This window comes from Dama dama, chromosome 16 (genome assembly GCF_033118175.1).
Source record: "Dama dama isolate Ldn47 chromosome 16, ASM3311817v1, whole genome shotgun sequence".
NCBI lineage: Eukaryota > Metazoa > Chordata > Mammalia > Artiodactyla > Cervidae > Dama > Dama dama.
The window spans coordinates 43,906,889-43,922,067 of record NC_083696.1 but is presented as its reverse complement, the minus strand read 5'-3'; the positions used below and the strand labels follow the sequence as shown (position 1 = coordinate 43,922,067).

At 40.4% G+C, this 15,179-nt stretch overlaps 1 long non-coding RNA gene across 5 annotated transcripts in view; it reads right to left on the bottom strand.

The window, feature by feature from the left end:
* Positions 1 to 4,723: 4,723 nt before the first annotated feature.
* Positions 4,724 to 15,179, bottom strand: part of LOC133071324 (uncharacterized) — a 43,688-nt gene continuing 33,232 nt past the window's right edge. For 4 of the 5 annotated variants that reach the window (XR_009696409.1, XR_009696407.1, XR_009696406.1 and 1 more), the window contains one exon: positions 12,606 to 13,491. This is a non-coding gene — a long non-coding RNA (uncharacterized LOC133071324). Of the gene's footprint in view, positions 5,133 to 12,605; positions 13,492 to 15,179 lie in introns of those variants that run through there. The other variant, XR_009696410.1, reaches the window with a different exon arrangement.

Below are 15,179 nucleotides of genomic sequence, written 5' to 3'. Positions count from 1 at the left end.
ATATTTTCATATATTTCATATATTTTCATATAATTCATTTATTTCATATTTTTCGTATATTTTCATATCTTTTCATATTTTTCATATATTTTCATATTCTTCATATAGTTCATATCTTTTCATATTTTATGTACTCTATCTTCTTTGGTTTACTTGACAGCTTTTTTGGGATGCATACTGGATATCTTTCTGAGAAGTCATTTTTTCTAGGCCCTTAAATGTTCTAAAAAGTTTCCATATATCCCTTCATTGATATCTCACCTAGTTTGGGACTTCAGGTTGAAAATTTTACTGTCTCTGAATTTTGAAAACATCAGTCAAATTGCCTATTACCATCCACTGCTAATTGATGGGATGTTTGGGTGATCTGATTTTACTCTGAAAAACAGCATTGCCACATCTAGCAAGTAAAAATATAGGATATACAACTAAGTTTGCATTTCAGATAAACAAGGAAATTCTAGAAACATACTTATTCTAAAAAATTACTTATTGTCTATTTGAACTTCAGTGTTAACTAGCTGTCCTATATTTTATGTTAACACTATTGGGACTCTTTTAGGATATTCTTTTTATCCTTAACATTCTGAAACTTCACAGTATTTCTGGTTGTGAGTCTTTAAAAGAAAAAAAAGTCTTTATATTAATGCTTGAGCCCCAAGAAAGAGGGTATGATTATTATTGACATTATAATGTTTAAATAATGAGTCATTATTGCTTCCAGGCTCTGGCTGCCTATCAGCTTGAGTCTGGGGAACAGGAACTAGAAAAAAAATGTAAAAAGTTTCATCAGTCTTAGGTTTTGAAAATCTTTAGAGTAATTATCAGTGGAAGCATGAGATGAGTATTTCATACAGAGCCTGGTTATCTAGTAGAGTTGTCTAGTTTCAAACCTTGCCACCCAACTGGCATTTCATACAAGTATTAGTGAGCAACCAACATTCAGGCTGAAGAGCCTCATTTTATAAGAGTGAATATTCTGGACATATCCCAGATTTACCATGTAATTGCTCCACAGTGAACACAGCATAGATGTCTCCAAAGGAGAAAATTATTTGCTTGTGAGATGCATATTTTCTGTGGTTATCTCTGAGTGAACTAGCCAAAAAGTAAGTGAAGACGTGAGAGACAAAAGTAATCACTTTGCAATGTAATGGTAAAATCAACCAAGGTAGAACTGGTTTAAAGAAATTGGGAGAGCTATAGAGTTGAGAGAGAAATTTTTAAAACTGACTTTAGAATCAGTTATCTAGGTCAGCCCACCTTTTATAGGTGACACTACCCAGGCTAACTGAGTGGAAGAGACTTGCCCAGAGTCACCGAACCAGACTAGACCAGTTCCCGATTCCCAGTCCAGTGTTTACTCCCTTTCATTGCTGCTGTGGGTTAGGACCTATTGCACAACAGCCCTATTTAATCATCCTGACAGCAATCCTGAGAATGATAAACTTTCTTTGCAACAATCTGACTCAGCTCAGGGTAGCAGCTTCACCAAATGCCCCATTAAAATGCAGTCAACTCCAAGGGGAGGTGAAAAAAAAGGAAGGGGGTGGTGGTCCAGAGGTCTTGGAAAAGTTTTTCCTAACCAAAAATATTTCCCGCACCCACATACCTGTGTGCCTGAAATTAACCACTGAAAATGTCTGCTGTAAGGCAAATTATCATCTTTAACATTTTGCTTGGATCTTTGGAGAGGCTCCTTAACAAAGAAGAAGGTCTTAATGGTATATGACACCAGACAAATACATTGTGATTGAACATGGCAGAATGACTAGACAATGGTCTGAAATGTATTAGGACCCATCAGGTACAAATAGCAGCAGGTGCCTACTTTACCATCATCATTTCACATCAGAACAAAGCAACAGATTGCTTTCTGCTCTAATCATTTCCCTGTCATCAGATTTCACTTCTGGTGTCTGATGTCACGGTAAGGTACTTTAGTAGACCTAGTTTCCTTGATTACTTGAATAATTCACATTTTGATTCTGAATATGGGATGTTTTCAGCAGAACAAAGGCCCTTTAAATGGCAATTGCGATTTCAGCATTGAGACTCAGTTTGTCTGGACTCAAACTTCAAAATGTATTTCCCACACCTTACGGTCATTTGCCTTCTTCTTTTTGTGGTCAAAAGTTAAGCAAGATGAAGATCGAAAGATAACCATTTGCTTTTGTTAATGAAGAGGTAGTTTTAACCAGAGCTGGTGTAATGATGGTTAGGAGGCCAAGGGCAGATTGCCATGCCTTGCTAAGAAATAAATGCAGGTGGAAAGGTGGAGAAAAATTAATGCAGATAACCTTTTAAGAAGGTTGACTAGGACCAAAAAGAGAAAGTCTTTTATTGAAATGTTTTGATGGATATTGATTGATTGGTTGATTTTAAAGGGCATAGGGAAGACATGAGCATTTCTATTACCAGGGGCAGCGGGGGCGGTGCGGGGGGGGGAGTCAGGTCCTTAGCTTCTCCATCCAAATATTGCAGAAATGTTAATATAACTGTAAACAAAGAGTCTGTCCAAGGTCATCCAGCCAACTGACCAAAGCATCAGAATTAAAATCCTGGTCCTTCAACAGCTTGTTTTCTTGGGCACATGAGGTCTCTCCATTTTGCAACTGTTTTTGATTTCAGTGGGTCATGGGAGGATGAAGGTGGTCATTTCTGTATAACTGCATTTGTAAAGAGCTATAAGGTCCTCTTGGGCAGGGAAGGGATAAGGAGAATAAATACTTGATTAAGTTAACATTTTCCATTTGCCAGACACCAGGCTAAGTGCTTTACCTAAATAAGTTATTCAACCCTCACAGCAACATATGAAGCAGATTAAGTTATTATCTTTTCACAGACAAAGAAATTGTGGCTTGAAGAGATTTAGTAATTCACCTGAAATCACACCAGCAAAAGCCAAATAAAAAAAGTGGGGGTTTTAACCAGTAGATTATCCCATCTCTCACATGCTATTTCAAATCCTGAAAGATGATGCTGTGAAAGTGCTGCACTCAATATGCCAGCAAATTTGGAAAATTCAACAGTGGCCACAGACTGGAAAAGGTCAATTTTCATTCCAATCCCAAAGAAAGACAATGCCAAAGAATGCTCAAACTACTGCACAATTAGTGATATTTTTAAATATCACAATTCTTTTTTTCTAGGTACAGTCACATTTTTGTCCTGTTTTATTTCCAGAAAATGCTGTGAGACAACTGAGAACGTCAACTCCATTTGAGAATAGGGACAATGAAACATATTCTCTCTCTCCCCCCTGCTCCCACTTCTCTCTCATACACACACATACACACACCATTAGGGAGGAAAGCCCATTAGAATGGAAATAATAGAGCCTAGATAGCTCGGTGGCCAAATTTGCCACAGAGCTGCCAGGACCCTTAAGAGAAGAGATTCAGTCCTCTGCTGATTTTTTTTTCACCTTTATTTATTTATTTATTTTTTCAGTGGGTTTTGTCATACATTGATTCATATCCTCTGCTGTTTTTAGCCAGCAGCACCTGGTGTCCAGGGTAAAGGAAATAAACCCATTCCATCAAAACGCCAGAATGTATGCCTGCAAGCAGCCTTATCGGAAGACCAGGTGAGAGGACTCATAAATAATAACTAGGAAAACTATTTCCAAGTGGAACTAACTCTTAAAATAATAAACGCAGCAGATCTTGACCACTACTAGAATTCTTTCCTCTCCCCAGTGAACTACAATGAGTCTCTTGGCATCACAGGGCTCTGTGCTGAGATGAGAATTTGCAATTAGCTTTAAGAATAAAAGAGTAAATACAAATTGGCCCCATATAGCCAATTGATTCATAACATACCACTTAAAAGACAGTATCCATCAGTTACTAAAAAGAGTCTCTGTGCGAAGGTCAGCCTAGGTATGGTTTGTTTGTGATTTTTGTGCAAGAGCTATGTCTTACTCATCATTGCATCCCCAGCACCCAGCATAATGTCTGGCACATTGTTAGTACCCAATAAGTTTTGTTTAGTGATTAGTGAATATTAGCCAGGGTATAATGATGCCATGTCTGCCACTTTGCTCCAGTTCTCTAAAACCAAGAAATATATTTAGGATTATGTTAATCAAATATACTTAGTTGGATGAAGGTAACACTGGATTGACATCAAACAGCTCTAGCCTGAATTTCCTAGGGAATTGCCTCAACTTTTAACTTACATGGTTTGTAGCATTCTGATTTAATGGAAGCAATTCCATTATTAATGGGTGAGTTTCTAGATCAGCTTGTAAAATTCAGTCAGTTAGTTCAGTCATTCAGTCATGTCCAGCTGTTTGGAGCACCATGGACTGCAGCACGCCAGGCCTCCCAGTCCATCACCAACTCCCAGAGCTTGCTCAAACTCATGCCCATAGAGTAGGTGATGCCATCCAACCATCTCATTCTCTGTCATCCCCTTCTCCTCTTGCCTTCAATTTTTCCCAGCAGCAGGGTCTTTTCAAATAAGCCAGTTCTTTGCATCAGGTGACCAAAGAATTGGAGTTTCAGCTTCAACATCACTCCTTCCAATGAATATTCAGGACTGATTTCCTTCAGGATGGACTGGTTGGATCTCCTTGCAGTCCAAGGGACTCTCAAGGGTCTTCTCCAACACCACAGTTCAAAAGCATCAATTCTTTGGCACTCAGCTTACATTATGATCCAACTCTCACATCCATACATGACTACTGGAAAAACCGTAGCTTTGACTAAATGGACCTTTGTTGGCAAAGTAAGTCTCTGCTTTTTAATATACTGTCTAGGTTGGTCATAACTTCCCTCCCATGGAGTAAGCGTCTTTTAATTTCATGGCTGCAGTCACCATCTGCAGTGATTTTGGAGCCCCCAAAAATAAAGTCTCTCACTGTTTCCATTGTTTCCCCATCTACTTACTATGAAGTAATGGGACTGGATGCCATGATCTTAGTTTTCTTAATGTTGAGTTTTAACCCTGCTTTTTCACTCTTCTCTTTCACTTTCATCAGGAGGCTCTTTAGTTTCTCTTCGCTTTCTTCCATAAGGGTGGTGCCATCTGCATATTTTAGGTTATTGATATTTCTTCCGGCAATCCTGATTCCAGCTTGTGCTTCATCCAGCCCAGCATTTCGCATGATGTACTCTGCATATAAGCTAAATAAGCAGGTGACAATATACAGCTTTGATGTACTCCTTGTAAAATTATTTTATCAGAATATAGAAAACTAATGGCATTCAATTATATTACAGACCTGTTTTCCCATTGTAATCATTCTTACTTGGCAATATTTATTTGAAGTTCCAGTCTAAGATGGCAGAAAGAGACTACCTGCTGTTCAGATTCGGGAATTCCTTCTTAACTCTCCACTCTTTCTTACCTTCCATTACCTGTATTCACCTACCCACCTTCATCCAAATAAAGCCTACTTCTCCTCCTGTTTTCTGAATCTCAGTGAGTAGCACTTGTCATCTACCATTGACTAAAGTCTGACACTTTGGAGTCATTCTCCCTTAGCGTGCCCCCTCACTCACATTACATAGATCCACATCCACACAGACATGTCTAGTGGGCTATCAGATACTGATGATTCTATCCCAGCCACTGCTTTGGTTCAGGACATTATCTTTCTCAACTACTTCATATGGTTTCTGGGTTCCAGAGAGAAGAAATCTGTAAATGTGGCAAGTCTTCTTGCCATTTCCATGCATAGAAAATTTACCTGAATTCATAAGTTAGTACATATACTCAGGTGAAGACAACACTGAGGTAATAAATAAGGTTTTAGTAGTGGATAAACTCTCCAAAGAAGGACACAGTCTTTCATCAGGACATTGGAGAGAACCAGCAAAGGTAGCTGATAAATAGAACTAGGCAAGTTCTGTCAAAACCAGGATTATAAACGGGCAAATACTGGAAAGAAGTCAGCTTAGACTTTCCAGCCACAGGTTGATTTTCTGATCCTTAAATGCTTCAAGTCCAGTCCTGTGACAGGCTTTTGCACCAGATGTTTCCCTTGATTGCAACCCTCTTCCCCCATATCTTTGCATTGCTGTCACCTTCTCACTATTCAGGTCTCAATCCAAATGACTGTGCAGTACAGCTTTTCCTCAATCACTCCTATCCCATTTCCCCATTTTACTTTCTTCATAACAATTATCACTACTTGAAACTGTGTTATTTATTCATTTGTTTACATGACTATTGTCTCCCTAAGCTTCACAGAGAGTAAGCTTTGTGGGTGAATAGACCATGTCTATGTGATTAACTGTCATATATCTTTAGTGTTTAAAACATATCTGACACCTAGGAGGCAGTCTATAAATATTTGACAAATGAGAAAATGAAATAAGACAGGCAATTAGATTTGAAGTTTAGGAGACTAGTGAGGACCTTGAACTGAGAAGTTGGAGCTAATATCAGACACTAATTATTGAGTTTGGAGAAATAGGATTCAAGATGCCATGTATAGATTCGCGTTCGCATGACCCATGTAGGGCCAAACATCAAACACACCCATTGGGTAGCATGCATACCAATACTACATTTTAATTTCTAGAATAATTATTATAGTTTGAATAAAAGCAAGATAGCCCTTATTTTGATCTCTGCAAAAGGAACAACACTTTTCCCTGCATTTTCTCTAGAAAGGGATTTTTATTCTCTCAGTGGCATTAAGTGGGAACTGACCAAGCAAATCAGTGGGTGGGTTGTTTGACCACTCCAGAGGTCAGTGAGTTAGGACTATTTCCCTTGAGCCCTCACTTCCAGAATTCTTAGAAACGAGAGAGTCCTGTGGCTTGGAAGCTTGGATCTTGCAATTTGTCTCTGCAAATGGAGAAGGCACACAAAGGGTGCTAGGGCAAACTATATGTCCAGGATTTTAATTAGGTACACATGTTTCATTTGGCCAATGCAGAGGTTTTAAATGTTTTTGATTAGTCACCAACATTATAAAAATCAGGAGATTTCATATAAAGAAAGATTTCCAGCCTCTCTTAGAAATACAGAAGTTCTAGAAGTACTAGCCCTTGATTTCCCACATGACAAAAATCACCTGACATGGAGTGGCAGCTGCCCCTTCAAACAGGACTTGTAGTCTCAACACCGCTTCTGTCTCCAGGTCTCCACCTACTTCACTCATTTACCATAACTACATGCCTTTGAAGGTGTTTGAGTCTGAGGTCCTCCATTATGAAATACAAGAATTAGATGATTCTAAGAATTGGAGACATGGGAATAATTATGAAGGTAAACTATCTATAAGGAATCACAGTGTGCATTTCCCCAAAAAAGCAACTAATTTTTGGTATATTGTTATGGGTATGAAACTTGTATGTATTATAAGATATTTATGAGGATATTGACACCATTCACACAGTGGCTCCCTAAAAGAAGATCTAAGGAAATCGTGTTTATATGTGTATGTGTTCACACATACACACAGATATGCACAGAGTAGATACACAGTAAATATTTCTTGAATAAAGTAATGAGAGGCTCAAGAGCATTCATCAAAACCCTAAGCAATAATAAATATTATGAACTGCTGCTGTACACCTCACAGCTTATGAACCCACTCTACTTCTCTTTCTTCTCTTATTTTCCCCCAGTTGTAGTCCAAGACTGAGAATCTAATTGAGATATAATGAAAATTTATTAATTAATTGTAAATAGAAGGGGTTGATCAAGCATCAGTTAGCCTACCTGCATTAGTTTGATGTGGTCTGAGAGTGAATTCATTACTATAGTGAAACCAGAACTTCTTAGTTTGGAGATATGGATTCTGGCCCTGATTCTGCCACTAACTGTAGTTCTTTGAATAAGTCACTTGGCTCTCTGGCCAAAGTTTGATCATCCATAAAATTATATGGTCTTCAGGGCTTCTCTCTGCTTTATGATCTCTCTTTATGTGAAAAACAAAGACACATCAGAGGTAAGAGCTAGAAACTCAGAGCCAGCAATGTCTAGCAAGGAAAGACCAAGAAGAGATTTTTTTCCCCCAATAATTAAGGCAAGGAAGTCTCCAAACGCATGGGCAACAATCCATGGAGGGACAAGAGTGGAACGTGAACTCATTAGCAGAATGTTGAGTAAAACTCAGGGAGGAAAAGAGAGTAATAGAGAGGGAGTCCAACTGTAGACTAAGAGAATTCTAAAGAAAAAAAATGGAAAAACTGCTGCTAATTAGGTCATTTAGAAACTGAACAACTGAATGTAATTCTTGCTGAAGCAATAAGGAAACAACCATGGGATGCACAATAATAACAAGAATACATGCTAATAGACAAAACTAGGATCCCCCAAGTAACTTAACAAGTCCCATGCAAGCTAGTAGATATCAAGTGGAAAACAGCACTTGAATTTCACACAGATTTTTAAAATATACTGAGGAAACATGTAGCAAAGGATCAGATACTATTTGCTGAATCAAATTCTGTTATTAAAAACTCTGGTATGCTTCACTATTTAAAAACTTTAATGTGAAAAATTAAAAATTTGAAAAATCTCAGAGTGATTATTTCTTTTTATAAAGAATTCATTGCCAGTATATTTTAAACAGAAATCTTTCACCCTTAAAATTTAAAAAAAAATTGAAACATTTCCTTTAACAAAAATCTTTCATTAACAAAAATGAGGTAGAGCTCAGAATCAATGCTTTATTTAGTCTTACATTCACGTCACCTAATGCAGCGTCAGGCACAGATGGACAGTTCAGTAACTTTCAGTGAATGGATTATGTGTGGTTTTCTACTGCTGCATAACAAACCACCCCAATTTAATGGCTTAAAATGACTTTACCTTTCACAGTTCCAAAGGTTGACTAGACTCAATGGGAAATTCTTCTGGTGGTTTCACTTGGATTCTCTCGTGTGCTTGCAGTCAGGTAAGAGCTTAGCATGGGTTCATCTGGAGGCTCAACCAGGATACTGGGTTGACATGGTCTCTCTCCCTCTCCATAGTCTCAAGTTTCTTCCTCTCTGTGTAGACTCTACATGTGGTCTTTGCAGCAGGGAAACCAGACCTCTTACATGGTGGTGGCTCAGGCATCCCCAAAGTACAAAATCAGAAAACTGCCATTGTCCATTGGTTAAAACAGATCAGTGGGCCAGCCCAGATTCAATGAGTAGGGGAACCACAGAAGAATATGAACAGGAGGTGTGATTCATTGGGGTATGTTCATAGACTAGCCATCCCAGTTTGCCTTCACTTTGGGCCCTTAACTTCCAAAGAGATAGGAAACAGGTTTAGAGTTATACAGCTACAAACATAGGCCATTTTAATGAAAATGGAAGAATGACTCAGAGCCAGAACCCAGAGGATAAAACCAAGAGCAGAGGGAAACCATTCCTAAAAAGCAAAACTGTACCTTAATCAAGGACTATCCTCTACCTTGAGTTAGAGAAATTAGGATATGCACAGGTTGGATTTTAGAATTGTTATAAATCAGGAAATGCTCATGTCTCCCTTTTCTCCTCTTTTTGAACATGGGAGTCTGCTGAAGTTTTTCTGTCTCTTTCACCATTACATGAAAGAGATGGGTTGGGGTTGGGTGGATAATCTGCTCTTCTTCACTGGTCTCTGCACCTGAAAAAGTGCATATGAGAAGATGCCTTCGAGCAGTCACATCCATACCAGCACCTGATTTTGTTGACAATATCCTGGAATTTAAACTGATACCATATTTAGGATGAGATTTGCAGAGGTAAGCACATTTTTCATGTAGAAAGGCCATGAATCAGTAAGAGCCAGAGGATGGTACCCCGGTCTCCAAAGATGGCTCCCAATGAACCACATCTCTTTGAATTTACACCATGTGTAGACCCCTCCATCATTGAAGCTGGGCTTTCCTGGGACTTGATTTAAATAACAGAATATGGCAGAACTGACACTATACCAGCTAGAGCCTAAGCTTTATAGACCTGGCAGCTTCCACTTTTTAGTTTTGAAAACCTTGAGTCTTCACATAAGAAGTCTGGCTTTCCTTCTGGAAAGATCACATTGACAGAAAACGTAGAGAGGCCACACGGAGAGACAGAGGAGGCCACTTAAAGTGGGAAAGAGGAGCAGCTATCCTGGCATCTCAGCCAAGCCTCCATCTAACTACAACTGCGTGACAGAACTCAAGAGTGATAAGCAGAAGAACTGCCCCAATAACCCCAGGCATCCCACAGAAATATGAAAGGTAATAAAATCATTGTTTTAAGCTACCAAGGTTTTCAATAGCTTATTAATGCAGCTATAGATAAATAAAACAGTATCCATAAATGAATATGGACAAAGTACCCTATTTAGGGGAGTTACAGTTTCACATACTAACCATAAAGTTCTTTTCTCTATTCAAGAAATATTTACTAAGCCCCTACATCAGTTAACACATCCTTCTTATGTATAAAAGAAAGATTTAGGCTTATGGAAAAACATCTTTAATTGAGAACTGGAATGTTTAGTTGAAAAAAACTTTCATCTATCATTTGCTCCAGCATCCTCAGGCCTCAGGGGAGATAATTTTGATACATTAGCAACAGGAAACTATTGCAAACTCTTGGGGGAACAGTGACATGATGGAAATGGTATTTGGAAAGGTTCATTTGGCAGTAGAAAACAGGGTTAGTGGCAGGGTTATTGAGGCACAATCTTAGATGCAAGTTGATCTGGATTGAAACCAGGGTAAATGGAAGAGGAAAGAACTTGATTACAGATCTTGAAATTTTGTTGAAAGAGTAAAAGAGAACATGTCCAAGATTACAGAAGCTGGGAGAATAATGGTGACAACAACAACTAAAGGAAGAATGTGGGACACTTGGAAAAAGAGTCATGAATGGGAAGAACAGATCCGTACAGATTTGGATTTAATCATTTGGGTAAGAGGAAAATTGAACAGAGCTATCTGATAGGCAGCTGGTATTTTGTTAACTTAAAAACAAAACAAACAAGCAAAAAGACTAGGGCAGCAAACTACAGGTGAGAGAAAGGATAAGGATTCAGGATATGATGATCTGCTTCTATGCTTACACCCTTGAATTCAACATGGCTTTGCCACACCAGCCAGTGAACCGTGTGGTCTAGGCCACAATGTCTAGATCTGAGACCTGGAATTCTGCAGACCTATCCAGTCATCCTGCTTCTAATGAAGATCCTAATGCATATGGGAGGATCCAGGAAACAGTGGAGGGCTGAGTGCTAGCAAGGAGCAGATATCAAAGACCAAATCTCTGTGGAGCAGCCAGTGGCTAAGCTAGCAAAATTTGAACACAAAGCATATCATTTTCTGACTTCTCCCTCAAATTATCTTCAAAGTGGTACAATTTCATTACCAATTGTCTTGGACTGAATGTTTGTGTCCCATCTCAAATGTATTTCTTGAAGCCCTACCCCTAAGGTATAGCATCAGGAGGTAGGGCTTTGGGGATATGATTAAATTTAGATGATTTCATAAAGGTGGATCCCCCATGGTGGGACTAGTGCCCTTATAAGAAGAGGAGTAGACATCAGAGTTTCCTTTCTCTACCATGTGAGGATACAGCAACAAGACAGCCATTTGCAATCCAAGAAGAGAGTCTTTACCAAGAACCAAACTGGCCAGCATCTTCACCCTGGACTTACCAGCCTCCAGAACTGTGAGAAACAAATGTCTGTTGTTTAAGCCAGCCAGCATGTGGTATGTTTTATAGCAGCCCATGCTGACTAAAACACTTTATCCTTTAGGTAGATACTATATTCTATATGGAAGTGAATTTGGTGAGCTTCCAATAAGTTCATAATGGTTTAGCATAAATGGAAAAGAATTGACAGTCCCTTGAACTGCAAGGAGACCAACCCAGTCAATCCGAAAAGAAATCAACCCTGAATGCTTAATGGAAGGACTGATGTTGAAGCTGAAGCTCCAAAACTTCAGGCACCTGATGTGCAGAGCCAACTCACTGGAAAAGACCCTGATGCTGGGAAAGACTGAGGGCAGGAGGAGAAGAGGGTGACGGAGGATGCGATGGTTGGATGGCATCATGGACTCAATCGGCATGAGTTTGAGCAAACTCCTGGAGATAGTGAAAGACAGGAAGCCTGACATGCTGCTGTCCATGGGGCCACAAAGAGTTGGACATGACTTAGCAACTGAAAAACAACAAAAGCTCCCTTTGGGATCACTTTGTGTCTCCAACACCTGTGGTACTAGATATTCTTGCATTTAAGCTGTAAAGCAAAAATAAACAATGCTTGTGAAGATGATGGAACAGAAGCTGAGTTCCTTTAGTTCTAACATTCTATGTGACCACATGCTTTCTATTTGTGTTCAAAAGTTTAGAACATGAAACATCCCACCCTGCCTTCTCCCACTGATGATTTGAAAGAATAGCAGTGAAACATGTACATTACCATATGTAAAATAGATGACCAGCACAAATTCAATGCTTGAAGCAGGGAATCCAAAGCCTGCTCTGGGACAATCAGAGAGAGAGGGTGGGGAGGAAGGTGGGAAGGGCATTCAGGATGGGGGAGGGGGAAACATGAATACCTGTGGCTGATTCATGTTGATGTATGGCAAAAACCATCACAATATTGTAAAGTAGTTATTCCCCAATTAAAGTGAGTTACTCATTTTAAATAAATAAATAAATAAAACACTGAAACAGAGTGACCAGGGTGATTATTTGAAAACATGCTCAAATGAAACTGAAATCCAAATACCTCTGTAATGTACTCCTCAAGTGTGCAGTTGGGTCCTTGTGTGTTAAGGGCCCATTCCAGCTACATAATACAATTAAATCTCAATAGTATTGCAGTAACTGTTTAGGTCTTCAGTTCAGTTCAGTCGCTCAGTCGTGTCCAACTCTTTGCAACCCCATGAATCACAGCATGTCAGGCCTCCCTGTCCATCACCAATTCCCGAAGTTTACTCAAACTCATGTCCATTGAGTTGGTGATGCCATCCAGCCATCTCATCCTCTGTTGTCCCCTTCTCCTCCTGCCCCCAATCCCTCCCAGCATCAGGGTCTTTTCCAATGAGTCAACTCTTCACATCAGGTGGCCAAAGTATTGGAGTTTCAGCTTCAGCATCAGTCCTTCCAATGAACACCCAGGCCTGATCTCCTTTACAATGGACTGGTTGGATGTCCTTGCAGTCCAAGGGACTCTCAAGAGTCTTCTCCAACACCACAGTTCAAAAGCATCAATTTTTCGGCCCTCAACTTTCTTCACAGTCCAACTCACATCCATACATGACCACTGGAAAAACCATAGATATTAAAGCTCCTCAAATAATTTCTTCCAGCTTCTGACTTCCATACCTGCAGCACTCCCATGGTAATACTGATATAATCTAGGAGACAACAGCATCAGTTTGTTGCTTTTTGTGTTTTTCTGTTTTTGTTTTGTTTTGTTAGTTTATTGAAAGCCATGCTTGGGAGGAAATGACTGACTGACTGCTCTTGTGGACGGTTTGGCAGAACCCTGGAGGCAGAGAGCCTTCTCTATCTGACAGAAGGGTGGTTCCACTGGGTGTGAGGAATCTTCTTCCTGCAAAAAAAAAAAAAAAAATGAGTCATGATAAGAATAGAGTGCCAGACCTCCTTCGTACTCCTCATGTGGAAAGGAGAATGTGACCAAATCCCTGGTGAATACAGCCCTTTTCCTAAGAGGGAAGAGATAAAAGGCTGTCAGGGAGAAGAGAACTGCTATTGAAGCTAATGCCTGGTCTACTCTCTCCTAGAAGTTTCCTTTCTGTCTTCATTTCTATGTTCAAGATTTTCTCTTTGTGGCTTGCTGTTATTTCTATAAAAATGCCTTTCACTTGGCAACATCTTAGCCAAGAAAAGCAAAATATCTACCATGAAAAAACACGGCATGTTGAACTTGGTGTTCCTTTAGACTTGAGATGGTATTCTCAGGGAAACTCTGGAGTTGCCTAAAGGAAGTAAGCCCCTTGTCGTGTATTATGGGTAACACGGGACGGCTCTGAAGACATTGCAGGGGAATCGGGCCTCATCTCGAGTTGATTTGGAGTACACGGAGCGCTTTCATGTTGCATCCCGTGTTGCATCTCTAGACTTGTGACAGTCTTCTTGAGGACTATGTGGAATTTCATCTAGGAGGTCAAGGCTCCTTTCGTGTTTGATGGGGAACACGGATGTGGTCTGCATGCAATGCAGTGGAATCAGGCCCCATCTTGAGTTAATTTAGGGTACACGGAGCTCTTTCATGTTGCTGCGGGGGCCTCAGGGTCCCACTAGACTTGTAACAGTGTTCTTGGGAACTTTCTGGAGGTCCATCAAGGAAGTCAAGTCTCCTTTCGTGTTTGATGAGGAACACGGACTTGCTCTGCATGCAGCATTGCAATTGGGCTTCATCTCGCGGCGATGGGGAAGTCTTATGGTTTTTCTTGAGTTGCAGCGGGAATCTGGGGTATGTTCTCATGTTACGGCGGGGATGGCCCTCAAAACTCGTGTTGGTTCAGCTTCTTCAGGACTCCTGTCTAGTTGCCAGTGATACCTCGGGATTCTCCTCGAGGCTTGGCAGGGCAATAGGGACGGCTCTCAAGGTGAGACGGGAGACCCAGGCTGCCTTCCCAGTTGCCACAGGGATATTGGGATTCCTATCAATTTTCAAGTTGAGTGAGGCATCGTCTCCTTTTGACGCCTTGAACACCGTGCTCCTCTCGATTTGTCAAAGGGATGTGAGGCCTCCTGTCGAAATGAGCTGGGGAACTAGGGCTTTCTCTAGGGTCTCCACAGGGGATTCAGGCATCCCTTCATCTTGGGAGATGAAAGACGAGCCTGCATTCAAGTCACTGCAGGGAATTCTGGCCTTCTTTCGTGTCAGGGCATCTCGGTGTCCATTCCACTTGACACAGCAAACTCAGGGTCCCTCTCACATACCTATAGCTGAGAGAAGACTCCTCTTGAGATGCTTGTGGAATGTTGGCATTCCTCTTGAGTCGATGCCAGGGAATCCACTCTGATCTCGAGATGATTTCAGCTACACGGAGCTTTTCTCGAGTTGCTGTGCTAAACTTGGTGCTCCTCTAGACTTGGGACGGTGTTCTCGGGGAATCTCTGGAGTTGCCTATAGGAAGTGAAGCCACTTGTTCTGCTTGATGGGGAACGTGAGATTGCTCAGGAGCCAATGCAAGGGCAGCGGGCCTCATCTTGAGTTGATTTGGGGTACACGGAGCTCTTTCGTGTTGCTGCGGTGACCTCAGGGTCTCT